Source organism: Rhinolophus sinicus, chromosome 3 (genome assembly GCF_057876585.1).
Source record: "Rhinolophus sinicus isolate RSI-liver-muscle chromosome 3, RSI-T2T, whole genome shotgun sequence".
In the NCBI taxonomy this organism is placed as follows: Eukaryota; Metazoa; Chordata; class Mammalia; order Chiroptera; family Rhinolophidae; genus Rhinolophus; species Rhinolophus sinicus.
In genome coordinates, this window is record NC_142503.1 from 32,764,052 (window position 1) to 32,783,794 (window position 19,743).

At 38.5% G+C, this 19,743-nt stretch overlaps 1 protein-coding gene across 1 annotated transcript in view; it reads left to right on the forward strand.

The window, feature by feature from the left end:
• The window catches only part of ITGA2 (integrin subunit alpha 2), an 87,727-nt gene that overhangs the window by 4,971 nt on the left and 63,013 nt on the right, over positions 1 to 19,743 (forward strand). The window lies entirely within an intron of this gene.

A 19,743-nucleotide genomic window follows, 5' to 3' on the forward strand; every position in this document is an offset into this window, starting at 1 on the left:
GCAGGCCTGGTGGTCCCATACCCCTCACCAGTGTCGCATTAGACGTGGGCATGTAATGCAACTTTGGCCAAAGAGATATGTAGGGAGATCTGCTCAGGGACAGTGGGGAAGGAATTGTTCATTCCTAAGAGAGACACTGGTTAAGAAACATGGTCATATCTAGATGTGAAGCTTGGGGCAGGTGTAGGCATCTTGCAACCATGATGTCAGCTAGCATCAGGATAAAGCCAATACACTGGCTTAGTAGAAAGACAGAAAGAGAGCAGGTCCTTTATATTGTCTTTGAGTTTCTGAATTATTGAAATTTAGAGTCATCATACCTCTTGATGTCTTAAAAAAAACTCGCATGTAATTTAAAATTTAATTATGTGTTTTTGTTTTGGTGTATTGTCTATGCTTATAACAGAGATGTAACCTTTCTGCAACATAATAGATGTCATATGGTAGCATATAATTTATTGTTAAATGCGTGGCACAGAACTAAATGTTGAGTTCAGAGGATGGAGAAAAATCACTGTGACACAGTGATTTTTAAGTATCAGGCCCCCAGAGAAATCTTCATGGGGGCAGAAAAGAAGCATTACAATTCAGATCTGCTGTGAAAGGCATCCAAGAGCTCAGAGTCCAGTTCTCGGCTTTTTAAACGGCTGTGAGTGATAACATGGTGGTATGAGATAGAGAGTAACATGCCCAGGAGTAGGACCTAGTCTCCTAGTTCCTGGGTCATATGTTTTAGATGCTTGAATGGGAAGGAAGAAGGTCATTATGCCCAAAACACGTTATTCACAGCGAGTTAAAGCTGAGAGGTTAGTCGGCACCCAACCATGAAGGGCCTTGTAAACCATGGTAAGGGGCCTGGATTTTATCCTGAGGACAATGGGAAGGTTTTGAAGGGCCTTAAGCAAGAGAGTGACATAATCAGATTGGCTCCTTAGGAAGATCACTCTGGGGGCAGGGAGGTTGGTGGGTTTAATGGAGAGACCAGACTGAAAGCACCAAGACCACTTAGAAAAGCATTGGTTCTGGTTTTTTCAGTTTAGTGTGCCAATTGAGAGATGATGGTGGCAAGCACTCCAACAGTGGCAGTAGGGAAAGATAGCAGGGGACAGATTTGAAAGATGTTAAGGAAGAATGGACAGGGTTTGGTGATTGATTTATTATGGTAGCAGCATGAGAGGGAGAACATATGACTGAAGCCTAGGTGTCTGATGGGGACAACTCAATGGAGTGCTATTTGTTGACACGAGGTGCTGAAGGAAGGCAAGTTAGACAAAAACAATGATCCATTCATGCTGACAGGTTGAATTTGAAACTTTCAGGTGTATACATCCACTTAGTAGATAGTTATAGTGGTGGTAGCAACAGGAGAGAGAGCAAGATGGGGATAGAGATTTAAGAGTCACAGGCATCTAGAGAGTACAGAAGCCATGGCATTGATGAGTCAGGCAAAGCGAGACTCGGCAAAGCCAGTGCCCAAAGGACTACCTCGAAGGGATGCCAAGGGAGAGAGAAGGAGCAGCTACAGCAGCAGAAAGAAGAGTGTGGGAAGTGGGGCAGCATAGAAATGTTTTGAAAAGGAAGAGTTGGTCACTAGGTTCGACTTCTTCCTAGAAGTCAAGCAAGCCGGACAGCCTTGTCCAGCGCAGTCTCCGTGGAATAAAAAAGGTAGAAACCAGATGGACTGGGCTGAGGAGTAAACGGCAGGTGAGGAAATGTACATGGTGTCATCAAGTTTGGCAGTAAGAAAGAGGAGAGAGTGACTAGAGGGATGAGATGGAAGCAACTGCTTTTAATGAACACGAGAAAGACTTGCATAGAAATTACTATAATGAGAGATTTTTTTTTCACTTCTGTTACTTTTGGAACTGCAGGATACACTTATAATCTTTGCAAATTCCATTGATGCCCCGACCAGCGGGGCATTCAACAGGGACCGAAGGGAGACACCCTGAAAAGAGAAAATAGGAGGCGCGAAGAAATGGAGGCAAGACAAAGTTCTGATCAAGCCTCAAATTTTTTATTGTAGCTACAAGATTATATGGGTTAGGGTAAACTGGGCGGGGAGTGAATGAGGAAGGAGAGAGCGGAATGAGGAAGGGGCTTTACTTATCAGAGACGTGACCTTCTAAGGGCAAACTGACTGTTCCAGGAATTAGGTCATGTGCTGCCGGATAGCATAGTTTCTCTGAGTCAGGCTCCTACACATTGAGGCATCTGTATGTGGCAGGGTCCCTAACAGAAGAGAAACTGGGGGCAGAGGAGGAGCAAGATGTCTATCTGAACGGTACTATCAGAGAAAAGGGAGAGGAGGGAAAGTGGACAACCCACAACAACAGCTCTGGCAACAGATGAGAAGCCACCGATGATCATATGAAGGAAGGCAAAGTAGGTTCTGGGTTATGAAGTGGAGGGCATATTAACTGATGAGAGAAAGGGGAAGCTAGCTGACCAAGGCATGCAAAGAGGGAAGGAGCTATGGAAATAGGCACCTCCCACCTGCTGATGTGGCTGCTTGATTGATAAGAGAGCTGTTGTGTACTTGTTTGTTTTAGAACATATTTACCACACTAAAGTACTTGTAATTAATAAGTTTAGTGCCCTTCTTAGGGTGTGTATTATATATTACAATATTCCAGTTCTGGTAGTAGAGTTAATATCAGTGCTTTAGTTAGATTTCCTAAAAAAAAGGTTCTTTTACAGCTGTAGATTTATGTTTCTCCAGTTAAGCTTTTAATTCTTTATTTCTATCCAGTATGATGAAGAGCCTCAAAGTAGTATTTTGAGAAGACACAGTCCCATGCAGCAGGGAATTATTGTTGGTTTTGAAAGGTTGTTTGTAAACATTAAAGCCTTTTATTCTGTGTAGCTCAGTGGTGTTTTCAAAGCATTTTAAAACATTTTTAATTAATCATGTAAATTAGAAAAAAAATGTCTATTCTTAATTTTGTTAAAGTTATAATTAGTTCAAAGTGCTTATATTCAAGTGTTTTATCCAGTCTGTACCTGCTGACTCTCATAGTACATATAAATGACATATACTAAGTATAAATTCGAACTGCATATTTAGCTAATATTTTCAGGTCCATAGAGTATTGGGACAGTCAATTTTCAAATATATGTTTTTCCTTTGAGAGAGTTGTCTGTTCTATTGCCCACAATTCATAGAAATTGTGCAGTTTTGTCAGTGAAGATTCCTGTATTATTATTCTATGTTCTGAAAGGGTGGCTACAATTCTTTCTTAGTTTAAAGTGACTAGAGACAGTTTTTATGACAGAAGCCATACGTAACTCCTGATCACGGAAAAGCTTTCTGTATAAAAATAAGATTAATAGAGCAGTGGAAGTAAAAAGTGGCGGACACTGTATTGTCCGTGTGAGAGGTTATTTCATTGTGTTTTGAAAAGCATGAGCAAAGCTATTGCGCCCGTGGATGCCTTGAACATTGGCAGTTGTCATTCTCCCTGATTCGTTTGAAGGTGGCCTTTGTGTGTCTTTGTGCGGGCCTGACCTTATTTCCATGGATACCATGTAGAAATGCAGACTGAATACAAGCTGGCTTCTGGTTCATTCAGTCAGATAACTCTATTCCAAATTGTTTACCAGATACCCTCAATTCCTTTAATCAAATAGCTACTTGGATGCTTGTTAGAATATGAGCACTGAACCTTCTGGACTGTATAACCTTTTCAGAACCATATTTTGAATGCTAGCGCATAAAAATAAATATTTCAGAATAATTGACATAGTTTTCTGTATACTTACTAACATAGTTCCCTAGGGGGGAAAAAGGAAAAACTTAGCCTTGGCAATCAGGATACTTTAATGTGACCTTTATTTTCCTTTCAGCGTAAAAATGTAATAAATAGCCCGAATTAAAAAAAAAAAGTCTTAATGCAAAATTGAAAGATGATTAAATAAATAATTTATGTAAATGTCACAGTGTTTTAGTCCATTCCAGCTGCTGTAACAAATTACCATAGGCTGGGTGATTTATAACCAACCGAAATCTATTTCCAACAATTACAGAGGCTGGGAAGTCCAAGATCTAAGCGCCAGCATGGTCGCCTGCTGGTGAGAGCCCTCTTCCTGGTTCCTAGCTGGCAGTGCCTTTTTGTATGCCCTCATATGGTGGAAGGGGCTAGGGGTCTCTCTGGAGCCTCTTTTATAAGGCACTAATCCCATTCACGAGGATGAAGGCTAAGCACCTCCCAAAGGCCCCACTTCCTAATACCATCATCTTTGGGGGTTAGGATTTCTACATGAGTTTCATGGGACATAAGCATTCAGATCATAGCACATAATAATTAAGAAATCTCTTTATTATTACTCTATTTAATTTTGGCCCCAAACAATCAGACTTTAATACATTAGGGTCATTTTATTATTATTATTAATTATTTAATTAATTAATTTGTTTATTTGTTTTTTGCTATGGCTCAAGTGAGATATGACTTTAGCCCTTTTTAAGAGTGCAGTCTCATGATCTCTTCCCTTTGTCCGTGTTCTCTCTCTGAAATACAATTTAACTTCTGATTCCTATCCTGCACATCATTTAAGTCTCAATTTCTTTGAGGCTCAAGCACCCAGGAAGTCTTCCCAACCCCTAATCCAGTCTAGGTGTCCTCCTCCCATCGACCCTTTCATAGCAGTTGTCACCTTCGATTTCAATCATCTGTTTACTCGGCTCTAACTCGTACAGTTTGCAAACTCCGAGAAGACATGTCTTCTTCGCTTGCTCCAAGTTGAATTTTGTCGAATGATGATGAATGCACGAGACATGTATGACAGCTACTGGAACGCAGATTGAAGACACACTTTTTGAATGAATGCCAAGCTGAAAACTTCCTAGTTCTTTCCAGTTAGTATATGCAAAAACCTCTCTATTTGCAGGTTTCTCTGAATTTGCTAAAATATTCCTTTAGTAGATTATTTTTTTCACTTTGACAAAGTTTGTTTGCTTTTGAAATGTTTCTCCTTTGTCTTGAAATGTCTAACTAGGTAACTAGGATAACTTTATTTACAAGTAACAAGGGGAACTGAAGTATTAGGACAGTGCAGACATCTTTTGCCCCTTTTCCTATTCTGAGCCCTTTTCTATTCTCATAAAATAGCATCTTCAGCTTGACTCTCTCTTCTAATGAAGACTCTTTAAGATCACCTCCCATCTTATTTATCATCATATTCCCACGACCTAGCATATAGTAAGTGCCCAGAAAATGATTGGTTAAAAAAAAAAAATGTTAAAACTAGAATTCATATAATTATGAGGTAAATATGTCCATTGAAATACTAAACTTGATTAGTAATTTCAATTTATAGAAGCTTTTCTTTATAAAACAGAATTTTGAATATTTTAATAGAAAAATGACATGCTAAATATTCATTTTAACAGAAAAATATTTATATTTTTTCTTTTGATATAAGTATAAATGTGATTTTTTCATATGTATGTACTGACCATTTATATGAAAATAAGTGATTTACTTGTTTTCACTTGATGCCTTTGGATATACTTTTCCACATGAGCTTTATATTTATAAGTTTACATTAATGCATCCGGCCATGTCATGGTTAACTATTATCCCATTGTTGGGTATTTAGGTTGTTTCCTGTGGGTTTTTTCTTCCTACTGTAAATAAGGTTACTATAAATATCATTGTACAAGAAGCTTTTTCTTTTTCTTTTTCTTTTTTTTTTTCTTCCTTTGGACAATTTCCAGAAGAGGCATTACTGGGTCAAAGATTATGTATTTTTTAGCTCTTGTTGCATATTGAACAGTTTAGTCATCAGTAATGTGTGAATTTATCAATTTCACCAAGAGAAGATTTTAATTTACTTGTAGTTTTTAAGCTTTTTGTCATTTGATGGATGTAAAGTGGCGCTTCATATTTTAATTCTCATTATTTCTGTTCATCGGGGTATTTTTTTATGTTGCAATTTTAAAAATTCCTATCTTTTAAAAAATATGTGTACATTAGGATGTTTTAGAATTTAGACCTAGAAAAAACCCCAAGGGATCATCTAGTAAATACCTCATTTTTATAATAACCAGCTTTGGAAAGGACAGAAGCCAAGGACTCCAACGTGCAGTGCGCTAGCCATCATTACAAGATGTCCCTTCCAAATTTCTTCTCAAAATCTCTTTGACAAACTTCCCTTTGTCACCTATTTCCCACAGGCTGACTATAGTCCATTTTCACTTGAGGAGTGGCAATCTTCTAGTATAGTTAAAATTTCCATATTTCCATGGGTTAGAACCCTTTAGGGGAAGAGAGAAGATATTTGCCAGAAGACTTGATTCTAAGTAACCAAATGTGGAGATTTTTCTGATTAGCTATTGCCATGGAACCAATCACCCTAAAACTTAGTGGTTTAAAATAGTAACCATCATTTGTTATCTCTCATGGTTTTTGAAGTAGATCTTTAAGAATAGTTTGGCTGGGCAGTTCTGGTCAGAGCCTCTCGTGTGGTTACCATCAGAGTGGAGGAGGTTCTTTCTTTTCATGAGGTCTCATCAGGTGTTTCTCCTGCATGGCCTTTTCTAACCTAGACTCAGAAATCATGCAACTGCATCTGTTCATCAAAAGAATCACAAAGTCCCACCTAGATTCTTGGGGAGAAGATTTCCTCCGCCTCTTGATGGGAAGACTGGTCAAGTAATTCCCAGACATGTTTTAAAAGCACCCCAGTAACTTAATCAACTTACTGGTACTTACAAGACTGTGCATTGCTTAGATCAGAGTTGTTCAATGTTGGCATTATTGACATTTGGGGCCAGATCATTATTTCTGGAGACAGGGTGTCAGGGAGGTGGCTGCAGGAGCTGTCCTGTGCATTGTAGGATGTTGAGAGACATCACTGGGCTCCATCCACTAGATGCCAGTAGCCACCCCTACACATACAGTGTAACAAACAAGAATGTGTCCAGACATTACCAAATGCCCCCAAGGGACAAAATAGTCCCCATTTGAGAACCACTACACTAAACAAACATATATTAAACATATTTAATGTTCATAATGTCATGGGAAAACTCCAGCTCTGAAGAATAAATTAAATACCATTTTTCTGGGTGGCTTTGGATAAGTCACAAGCAAACTATTGCCTGCCTTACTGGGCCATTGGGAGAATCAAATGGGATTATGAATGCAAAAGTAGTTTGCACACAGTAAAAGTATATGTAATGTTATTTTTTTTTAAATCCATAAACTTGATAGTCATCTGTTTTTATCATTCATTTTTTAAAGGGACATTTATGGCATGCCTATCATACGGCAGTAGAGTGTTAGACACTGGGAATTGCAGAATTCCATGAGAATTCAAGGCAACCCCTCCAGGAGCTGTACTTTCCATTTCTAACATCAATTGTGGAGAAGAATGATAACACCTAGGTCCTTACTTAACATAAAATTTGACACTCAAAACAAAGACTTTTAAAGAAAAATGGCACTTTTCTTTCTTAATGAATGCAAGGGGAATGTTACTATATTACAATTTTTCAAAAGCAGTTAGTTGTAAGGGTCATTTTGTGCTTTTGGTTTTATACTACTTTCTTTTTTTGTTAAGCACTATAGCCATACGCCAGATATTATAGAGCTTAAATCTGTGTACAATATGTGGTCATTTCCAAAGGGCCTATAATTTCTAAGTTTAGTTGCCTGTTTTTTTATAAAAGAGGGGAGAGCTCTCTACATTATTTCTGCATTGTTATACTTTCAGCATGGAGAGCATGCTATTGAAAATGATTTCCTGTGGTTATGTATGTGTTCAGATGATCTAATGTGACCTATGACTATTTTCTGTTGTCATACATATTCTGGGTAATGATTAGCTACACTTTAGAGTTTTGAAGTCTATTTTCTTAGTTTCAAAGTCAGGGTCTGAGTAACCCAACTTCCTGCTTATGTGGCTTCCTGGAGGATCCATGGACTGATAATGTTTGCTTGGCTTTTGTGGTGCACTTTGAGTATGCCTCAGCGAAATGTAGCAACATGTCATCCTGCTATCCATTATACAGCACTTCTCAGAAACAAGTGGACATTTATCCAGGATATGTTTTTCATGTTACAAGTGATATGCCTTTTAAAATTTCTCAAAAAATATGCTATTGTCAGTAACACATAATGATATTAATAGTAAAAAAAAAAAAAGAAAACCCAGAAACTAAAACAGTCTTTATTAAGTGTCTTCAATTGCTAGGCATTGGGTTGAGAGTTTTATGTGCATTGTCTGATCACAATGAGGTAAGCATGTATATACTGTCTGTTTCACAGATGAGAAAGCAGTGGCTTATATAGGATGAAGAACTTGCCCAAGGTCACAGAACTATCCTTAGGCACTCTAATATGCTATTGGTTTTGCCCAATATGTAGATTTTTCAGTTAAGAAAAATGCTTTTACTTTTAGCACTGGTATACTTTTTCCATCCCATCACCCCAAAATGCAGTCAGTCTTCTTTTTAGGATTTTTCTATAGCTAGGTAAAAAGCAAAGTTAAATGTTCTCTAAAATTCTAAATAAAAAATAAGATTTGCATGCATATTTTAATGCATATTTATTAATCTATCTTTTAATCCATCTATCTATATGTCTTTTCATAGCCTGAATTCAAGCATCTTCCTTTGAACCAGTCCAGAATTCTGAGTGTTTATATATTAACTAAACTGGTCTTTATTAATTTCCCAATATATGCACAACTTATTTTTAGGTGGAAAAGTGAAACAATCTGCAGTCTATATGTTAATTCCATTGGTTAGTATTGATCCACAACTGTGTGCTAGTCACTGGTCCAAGTACTGGGGAATATAGCAGTGAACAAAATATGCTCTTAGAGACGAAAGCATATTTACCATAAAACAAGTGACGTTTAAACTTCAGGGACCCTCACTGTGCAGGGCCCTTCCCATGTGTTCACATGGCCTGATATTTTTTCTAAATATACAAAAGTTAAGATCACTGTCTTTTTTGTGCCCTAACATAACATGCTTCAACAAAGATATCAACAACAAACTGGTTGATAAACATCAATTCAAAGACTTTCTGGATTAATCTCTATAAAAGAAAACTTGAGAGGCCTTGCAATATTGTAGCTCCTGTATGATAATGATAAACAATCCTAAATACTTGCATGACATTACAAATAAGAAGTTATGAAAATGACAAGAACTTTTCTTAACTATAAATAATAATTTTAAAAATCAATTTAAAAATTGAATATTTTTAGAGAACACAATTTTATAAAGTTATCAAGTGGAAACATGATCAAGATACAAAGCCGAAAACTGTAGGAAAAAGGTATAACAGAAGTGTGCCAGGCAATCAATAAAATGTATGTTAATTTTTTTTATTTGTCAGCTTTCAAAAATAAGTAACTTGCTAGAACTGCTTTTCTCATTCTAAATGAGTATTTCATTTTATACCTGAATTTGTTTCACAATTTTGTAATGTTTTCCCTTAAAAAGCCACTCTCCCACAAATTGTAGAAGCTTTTCTCTACAAAACTTAGATCTTCCCCTACAGATTCTAATAAGGGAGGAAGACAAATGAAAATCAATATATAACATATGAGATAGTGATGCTCTATTAAAATACAGCCAATTTGGGGGACAGAGAATGCCAGACACGTGGTAAGATAACAAATTACCACATATGTAGTGGTAATATAATATTTATCTATTATCTCACAATTTCTGTGGGGTCAGGAACTTGGGCATGGCATCACTGGGTTCCTTTGCTTCAAGGTCTCTCACAAGCTGCAGTCAAAGTGTCAATCAGGGCTGAGGTCTCATCCGAATGCTTAACCAAGGAAGGATCCACTTCTGCGCACTTTGATTGCTGGGAGAATTAACTTTCTCCTGGGATGTTGGACTGAGTGCCTCAGTTCCTTGTTGGCGTTCAACTAAAAGCTGCCCTCAGTTTCTTGCCATGTGGGCCCTTTTGCTTTATCAAAGCCAACAAGAGAGAGCTCTGCTAACAAGATGAAAGTTACAATAGTATGTAATGTAATTGCAGAGGTGATATCTTATGACACTTGATTCTATGTTTTGAATCTTCAATTCTAGTAGTTCAAAATCATAGGTCCTGCCCTCACTGAAGAAAAGGGGACCACACAAAGGCATGAATAAAAGGAGATGGAGACCATTGGGAGTCCCTGGCTACCACAGGTAGTAAGAAAAGGTAGCACTGATAGGTTGATGTTTTTGATACCGAAATAAGAAAGCAGTGAGAATGAACATGACACTCTCTGGGAAACGAGTTATTGCATGCACAGGGAACAAATACAGGAAGCCTGAGGTCAGAGTGTGTTTAAGAAGAACCAGGAGTCCGGCTGAGTGAGCTAAAGGGATAGGGTAGGGAGTGAGATCAGCCAGGTGGAGGAAGGGGTAACGATGCTGCTATCAGGTCAAAACTTACACATGAGAATAGCTGAGTAACATTTGGAGGTAGTATACCATAACAAGAGACGCAAATGATGAATATCAGGGGAGTTAGAAGAAGGGTGTGTGCAGGCTAGGATGTCAGGGAAGACCCCACCCAAAACTTTATAAAGACGTGGCCTGTGAACAGAGAGATAATAGAATAGAAGAAATACTAACTTCAGTTATGCCTGTTGTTTCCATACATGGCCTGAAGATATGTGAGGCATAGCTTGTGACTGAGCAAGTTACTCAACAGGAGCCGACTTGCTAAATGCAGAAAACTGCTATTGAGAGAGAGAGAAGTTTCTGCTTTCACACAGAAGGAATTTAGGAAGAAACTATTCCAATAGAAAGTGAGTTGAGGAGCTGGTATTCATAGTAGTTCTCTTAGTCCTCTTGGTCACTGAGAGACTGTAAGCCTGCCAGATGGCAACTCAACCTCCAAAATCCATTTCAAAAAAGAGATTCCATTGAGTTGTTAGTAGGAAGCACTAAGTTATAATAAATGGACTTAAGGAGCAATTGCAGTAAACTTTTGCAGATGTTTATTTCCTGCCAGGTCAACACATGTGGAAAGGCCTCAAAATCACCTAAGTGCCACAGTACTCCAAGCCTTGATGCGCTGTGTCCAAAAAATAAAAATAAAAAATAAAAAAACTTGGATTTTTTTTTCCACATAAAACATATGAACCTTAAATTATAGAACTGGCATTAATATATATATATATATCTCTTGTATTTATATATGTGCATCTATGTATTGACAGAATTGTCTTTGAAACTCAGAAGGGTAAACTGAAATTTTCTGGTATAATCTGATTTTCCCATGTCTTAATCTGCTGGGGCTGCCTTACCGAAAGTACCACACGCTGGGTGGTTATAACAACAGAAATTTATTTTCTCACAGTTCTAGAAACCAAAAGTCCCAAGATCAAGGGGCTATCAAGGGTTAGTTTCTGGTGAAACCTCTCTTCCTGGCTTGTAGACGACTTTCTTCTTGCTGTGTCCTCATGTGGACTTTTCCCTGGGCAGACATGTCATTGGTACTCTCCCTCTTCTTTTATGGACACTTGTCCTGTCAGATTAGGGTCCCACCTTTATGACCTCTTATAACCATAATTACTGCCTGAAAGGTCCTAGCTTGAAATATAGTCACATTAGGAGTTAGGGTTTCAACATATGAATTTGGGAGGGATGCAATTCATCCGTAACAGTCCCTTAGGCTTAACAATATATTAATGGTTTTATTTCTGACATTGGAAACAATGCACATATTTCTTTGATAAGAACACAGAGTAATTGTCAAATAAATGATATATGCATACACTATATGAAAAAAAAGGTGGCTACAAATCATGAAGCAGCAAATTATTACCTAGATATCAGCTGGAGTCTCTCTGCTTCTTAAAATTGAAATAAGATTTGTTCAAATCCCTATTCCACCCTAGCAGGAAAATACAATGCCCTCCCAAGAGTTTTCCAAACTCTCAGGAAGTATCCATTTTCATTGTCCTTCAGCCCCCCAACTTCCTGACTGCAGAGCTTTTGTTCTCTATTCTGTCAGGCCTGGTATTTGATTTTACCCTTTGTACAAACTAATACATTAGTCTCTTACCATTTCCTGGATGCTGCTAGATGCCATGAGATTCCTGAGTCAGAGAAAAAGACTTTATTAGAGCACAGCAAGCAGCACAGGCATGAGCATGTTTCTGTCAGCTCCCCGTGCACTTCCCCATGAGGTTCCTTGGTGGCTACTTGAAGGGGCCCACGTGGATGCCAGCACAAGCAGTAGGGTGCAGTAAAGGGGAGGAACACTGAGCTTGGTGAACCTGCTGTTTCACAGCAAGAATTTGGCAAACCTGTTCTTTGTCCTCAAGGGAGATGTTACCTCACCCCTCAAGGCTGCTCACTGCAAACACACACCCCCAGAAATGGCCCAGGTAAACAACTGGCAGGATCTTATATTTTTCACATATCGATTGTATTGAATTGAATGGTGCCACCCCAAAAAGAGATTTCTATGTTCTAGTTCCCAAAATCTGTGACTATTACTTTACTTGGATAGAGGGTCTTTGTAGATGCTTTGTGGAGATTATTCTAGAAACATGAGTGCCAAAGCCACTTCTGTGAATGCTCAGAGGAATTGAGGGCCGTGTTGTTGGAAACGGGAGGTCATGTGTTACTTATTATGTAGTGGCAGAAATTTTAGCCTAATTGTGTCCTACCATTATGAGGAAAGTGGAAATTTCAAGCAATGAACTTAGGTACTTAGCTGAGGAGATATCCAATCAAAATGTTGAAGGTGCATCCTGCTTTTCTCCTTGCTGAATGTAGTGAAATGCAAGATGAGAGAGATAAGTTGAGGAAAGAACTGTTAAACAAAAAAGAATAATACTTAATGATTTCAGAAATTCTCAGGCCTATTCAAATTTCCTTTAAAAAAAAAAAAAAAAAAAAAAAAAAAAGCTGATGTTCCTAGTTAGGAAAGTGTGCTCTGAAGAGAAGGCCAAGTGTTGCTGGAAAATGTTTTGCTGCACAGATTGGGCGTGTGATTCATAGATCCTTTCAACCATCTCAGCAGAGGCCAGGAATAGGGATAGAGTTATCCAGGAAAGATCTGTGGAGAACTCCCTTGTCTAATACTGCGGGTCCCCATGACATACACAGCAGACCTACAAGGTTTTTAGGAATGTTATCTCAGCAGAAATGCTGCCATCTTGGACTGAAGGGGACAGAGAAGCAGAGGCCAATAGAGCTGTTATAGGCTCAGAGGACGGAGCCTGGAGCGACAGAGGGTTATTCTCAGGAGTTGAGACTTAATGGAATTTGACCTGCTGTGTTAAACTTTCTTGGTACCAGAGATCCCTTTATTCCTCCGAATTTCTCCCTTTCGAAATAGAAATGTCTATGACATTCCTGTCACACCGTTGTGTTTTAGAAGCAGATAACTTGCTTTCTAGGTTAACAGACCTAGAAAGAGACCTAGATGGAGAGAAATCTTGCCCCGGAACAGATCATACCCGGAATCTCACCAATACCTGATTTAGATGAGAGCATTTCTCCTGGACGCTCAAGCACAGTTCTCTTGGGAACTTTTGCAGTCACCTAAGAGTGTTCCACCTATGTCATGGTGACTCCTGGACCTTCCTGCTACCCTTGTGATGCCCAGCTCACTGTTCTATGCCCCTGATCCCACCAACACCTCTGTAGCTTCCAAGGACCAGTCCCCATCAGGCATGGGAGAAATGTGCTCCACATCCTTATAGCAATGACACCCTGTGCTTGCACTGTTATGGACATTCAGGCCTTAGAGTTCTTACACACACACACACACACACACACACACACACACACACACACACATAGTTGACTCTTGAACACATGAGTTTGAACTGCACGGCTCCACTTACAATTAATTTTTTTTCAATAAATATACAGTCATCCCTTCGTATCTCCGGGTTTCACATTTCTGGATTCAACCAACCATTGTTGGAAAATAGTATTTTTGATCTGTGGGTATGTATCCATGTAGGCAGAGGGCTAACTTAAATTATATGAGGATTTTCAACTGAACAGGGTCAGCGCCCATAATCCCCTTGCTGTTCAATGATCAACTGTATGTGTGTGTGTGTGTGTGTGTGTGTGTGTGTGTGTGTGTGTTTATATATGATTAATTGGGATTTTGTTTTTTATGGAGATGTCATTGACATATAACATTATATTAGTTTCAGGTGTACAACATAATAATTTGATGTATGTATATATCGTGAAGTGATCACTACAATAAGTCTAGTTAACATCCACCACCATACATAGTTACTAATCTTTTTCTTGTGATGAGAACTACTCTCTTAGCAACTTTCAAATATACAATACAGTATTATTAACTGTAGTCACCATGCTGTACATTACATCCCCATGACCTATTTATTTTATAACTGGAAGAGTTCTTATATTTTTGTTCACTGGGTCATTTTGTTAACAGAGTCATTTCCCCCTAAAATGCCAGTATTCATCTGCAGGACTGGGCCAGAGCACAATCTGAGCATCCTAATAAAAAACACCCCTCTGTTCTCAAATCTACCTTTTCCTTTTGGCCTAGATGCTCTTCTCGTAACATGAATTTCTTCCCCTAGCTCTCCCTGAACCTTTCGGCAAATGAGCCCCTTCTGTTAAAAGCCTGCCCCACCAGCCCTTCAACATACGTAGATATGCTTACATTTTGCATTGGCCACACAAATTAGACCCTCCTGCTATCTTTTACTACAAATATGTGTCATTAAGCTCTGACGATATCGTGGAAGTCGATAAACTCCCCTGCCAATTTTTTGTTTTTTAATATAGAATGACATGTTTTGTTTTCTACGTTTATTTCCACTCTTGTCTTCAAAAGATTTTGTTCCTTTCTGAGCTCTATGACATACATTTTGAGAGATAAATTTGGTTAACTATATCTAATCCCCAAACATACAGTTCTCTTTTAAATTACCTTATAACTTAAAATTGGGTTTCAGAATAAAGTTGAAACTATTTTTCTTTTTTAAGATTTTACTGGGGAAGGGGAACAGGACTTTATTGAGGAACAGTGTGTACTTCCAGGATTTCTTCCACGTCAGGTTGTTGTTCTTTCAATCGTAGTTATGTTGGGCCCAGTTCAGCCCCAGGTCCAGTTGCCATTGTTAGTTGCAGGGGGCACAGCCCACCATCCCTTGCAGGAGTCGAACTGGCAACCTTGTGGCCGAGAGGACGTGCTCCAACCAACTGAGCCATCCTGGAGCTCAGCGGCAGCTCAGCTCAAGGTGCCATGTTCAATCTTAGTTGCAGGGGGTGCTGCCCACCATCCCTTGCGGGACTCGTGGAATCGAACTGGCAACCTTGTGGTTGAGAGACCACTGGCCCATGTGGGAATCAAACTGGCAGCCTTCGGCGTTAGTAGCATGAAGCTCCAACAGCCGGAGCTACTGGGCTCACCCCTGAAACTAATTCTTAAAGTATTAAGATTTCCCAAAAATCCATTTCATAGGTGAGCAGGAACTTCAGGGCAGGAGGTCCTTTAAATTTTAAAATGAGTGGACGGAAAAAGAAGTCTGCATTAATCAATGTGAGCTTAACTATCTGGTTTGCCTATGGATATTAAAATGGCGACATGCCAGGTTATAATCAAGGGTGAAACATTAACTTTCTTCTGTTGTGGACAGAGCGCAAATTAGTTAACCCTCTCGCAGATACTATGCTTATATTAATGGTAAGTTTTATTTAGATGCAGTGAAATACTTGGGCTCGGTTACTGTCAACAAATGCATAGCACGTCATCTTTGATAAACATTTTGTTTGCTGCACTATTATTGCATTCATAGGCACTCACCTGAGGAGGGAAGATTTACACTCTGGGTGAAAATGTGCCCCTGGCAGGGCAAAGCTAAAGTCACCTTGAAACTCACTACATCTAATATATAGAACTGGAAATGTATGAAAAAAATGAAACAGTCTGTGACTTGCTGTGCATTCCCACACTTCTGTTGCACATTCCCAGGCTGCTAACTAAGCAGGATGCTCTTTGGGCCTGGAATTGCCTTCCTCTTTACGTGGTGAATTCTGCTCGTCCTCCAAGGTCCAGATTCATTGCCACCTCTTCTGTAAAAGCATCAAACTTAAATTCACCCTTTTCTCAACTTTGGTTCAAGGTTCTTTGTAGTTCTCTAAAATTTAATACTCATCATGTCATGATGTAATTATTTGTTTTTCACTCAAATAACCAGAATGGAAGCTCAAAGACAGCAGGGATCTTATCCAGTTTGTCCATTCCTATATCCCCAGGGCTTAGAAAAATGCCTGGTACAAAGAAGCAGGATAAATATTTTTTTGAACGATCCATTTATTAGTGTGTGTAGACGTGTGGGCATGGTTGAGGCGGGAAGGAAACACAATGAACCCAATATGGTTGTTATTTTCCACATGATCCAATTAAGTTATGAGGACAGATGTAGGAACATATTACTATAAGCCTTGGGATTGCAAACAAGAAGTAGACATTGAATTAGATGGAATACTTCCATTAAATTTACATTAATTAGCAATCATAGGATAAGTGTGAAACCATGCCATAGATATGAGTTGTAACTATATATTTGAAGAGAAATAAATGTAGTGAACTGAGACTTCTGGCTTTATCTTGAGGAAAGTATTTAAGTAGCAGGAAAGGAGATTTAGGATCAATGGAATAGTGATGGAAAATGAAATGTTTTGTGAGGAAAATGAGCAAACCATTTGTAAATAGATATCCTAGTAAATACGGTTGAGAAGATGAATTAGAACAAGATTCAGAGGTCAGCCACCAAATGTGTGACATTGACCAACAATAATATCTAACCTCCATGAATTCCAGTTCCCTTATTTGTACATTGGTAACATTAGCTAGATTTTTCTGTTTTACAGCGTTGCCCTAGGAATCAAATGAGTCAAGATGATTCTGAAATAGGCAGGCAGACATAGCATTAAGAAATAGTATACAAAATGGACTATATGTGGGGGGTGCCAAAAAAATGTATACACATGTTAAGAAAGGAAAACTGTATTAAAACTGTAATACTCAATATATACCGGTAACAAAAGATGAATGCAAGTCACATGTGACTTCTGCAGTTACAAGAGGTGCTCAAAGTGGTTATCATCAGCGTCCAGACACTGCTGATTACGGCGAACTACTGCTTGAGCAACGTTGACCAAAGTGTCCACTTATATATGTATTTTTGGCACTGCCGGTATTGTGGTTTAAGTAATAGAAGAAAAAAATACTGGAAGGAAATATATTTAAATTAACTGCACTTGCATTAGAATGATATGACTATCAGCAATCTTTCTTCCCCTAATTTTCTCTATATTCCACATCGTCATTAAAGAACATATATTAATTAAATTCTAGTTTATTCAAGAAATATTATCTCAGGTGCTGAGAAAATGAGAGTGAAAAAAAGTAGTAGGTCTGCGCTCCCAAGGAGGTTCTTCGTAGGCAGAGACAGACAGAATCTGCAGGTACGTAAGATCATTTCAGATAGTAGTGCTGCAGAAGTGGTATAGTGTGGGATAGGGTGTTGCTGCTAGATAGAGGAGTCAGGGGAGGGCTCTACGAGGACAGTGGAGACCTATTTGAGCAAAGGCCTAAATGACGACTAAGTGCCAAGTCATCAATGCCGAGTAGGGAAGAATTACGTCAGCAGTGGGCCAAGCAGATGCAAAGGCCGTAAGCGGAATGAGCTACATGTGTTCGAAGGTCAGGAGGAAAGCCAGTGGGGCTGGAACACCTTGAGCAAAGAGGGTAGTGGAAAGTGAAGTCGCCAGGTATACAGGGGCCAGATCATGAAGGGCATGGTAAGGACACTGGGTTTTGTTCTCAGTGTAATGGCCAAACATTGGTATTTTAAGCAGAGAGATAGAATGATCTGGATCATTGAAGAATATTTTGTATATGTGTGTATATAAAATATTATACATATGTATATACGTATATACATGTAGCATATACATATAAGTATATGTACACATATGCGTACATATGATAAAATGTAACTGTTACATGAAGAAATGAGCTCCAGTTTGCTTATTTCTAAATTGGTAATAATAATCATATATATATAAATATATATAAATATATATATAGTAAAATTTAACTTCTAGATGATAAAATGAACTCCATCATGATTTCATGTCATTGTATGATCTGCCAAGGTCTAATTAATAGGGAAAAATATGAGGTCATTATAAATACAGTTATATGTGGTCTTTCCAGCATTAGATATTTTAAAAGTGGGAGCAGTTTGACATCACCTCCCCAAGCTTTTACTAGTATGTTAGATAATTGGTAACATATTTAAATAGTATTTTTGAAAGGGGTGAAGTTAAACTGTTGATTGGAAACACCAGTTTTCTGAATGTCTCTTCTGATTCTCTACTTAATTTGCTGCGTTATTTTCTTTTGCATTTTATTTCCTCAAAAGCAAAAACGGAGTAGTGGTACATATGAACAATAGATGTGAAGGAGAAAACTTGCAAATATAGACTTGTATAGATTTTGCTACAGAGTATGTCAAAATTATTATTTTTCCTTCTCTTCCTGGCAGCACATATTTCTAAAATATAATGAGCTGAACCCTTTAGAGTGAACAAATCCACAGTGGAATGATTTGGGCACCTAGAGAGGCGCAGTAGCTACTATAAGTCCCCAAAGCACCGTCGTTGACTCCATTATTCCTTTGGAGCACTCTCCAGAGTCTGCTCCCAGAAGTATGCAGACCCAGGGGAAGAGCAAGCCCTTTCCTCCATCCTTAATGTGCCTGAAATAACAGACTTATGAAATACCATGCACTTTCAGGGCTGCGCAGAAAGTGGGCTATTCCTTTGTGAAAACATGTATTAATGGAACTTTGATGTTGGTCTTAAGAAGTCTGGCTTCGGTGTCTGCAAAGATAAATACTGATCGCAAACAGCATGAAGTGTATTCCCATCTCAGTAGAGAGCATAAAGATCCACGCGACCTTCTTTCTCCAAATGAAGGACTGCCAGAATTAATGCTGTCAGTGTCAGGGAGAGACTTAATCAGCCTTACTCTTTTCCCTCATTACCTGTCCATTAGAAACAAGGTTTTTCAAAAAAAGTCTATCAAGACTTGATCCTTCTTGGTCTTTTAGGTTTTAGAAAATGATTATTTCTTGAGCATTCAGAAAGAAGTATCAAAAAGCAAAACTACTTTTGACAGATCCCACTGGAATATAAGAAATATGATACCTTTCCTTACATTTTCATCTTCAAAAACAGATCTCTTCTGAAAGACAATGATAACACTTTTCAAGGAGCTGTGATTTTTCTACCTCCTTTATTGTAGTCAGCCATGTTTTTTCGACAGACATTTCCTATAGAGTCCATGTCAAGATCTTCAAGGAGATTCAGGAGAAATAGAAGATCGCCTTCAGACCCTGCCCTTGGGTGGCTTAGTGTTAGAAAGGACACTAGAACTGAAGTGACTTAAGAATCCCCAGTGGTAACATGTTGTTTAAGAATTCAAGTTCTTGAATCAGGCTACCTGTGCTCAAATCCTTTCCTTACCCTTATCACTTTCCACCTGTGATACTTCTCTCTGGAACCTCAAAAGCCTCTGGAAAACAATTATAATATTAGCAGCTATCTCTGAGGGTTGCTTATGAGGATGAATGAGATAGTGAGTCATGCATATAAAGTACTTAGCATAGAGCCAGGGCCCCACAGAAGTACCTAAAAAGCAGTATCTGCTATTTCTTGGTAAACTGATAAGGAGAGTAATTATTATGTCAAAC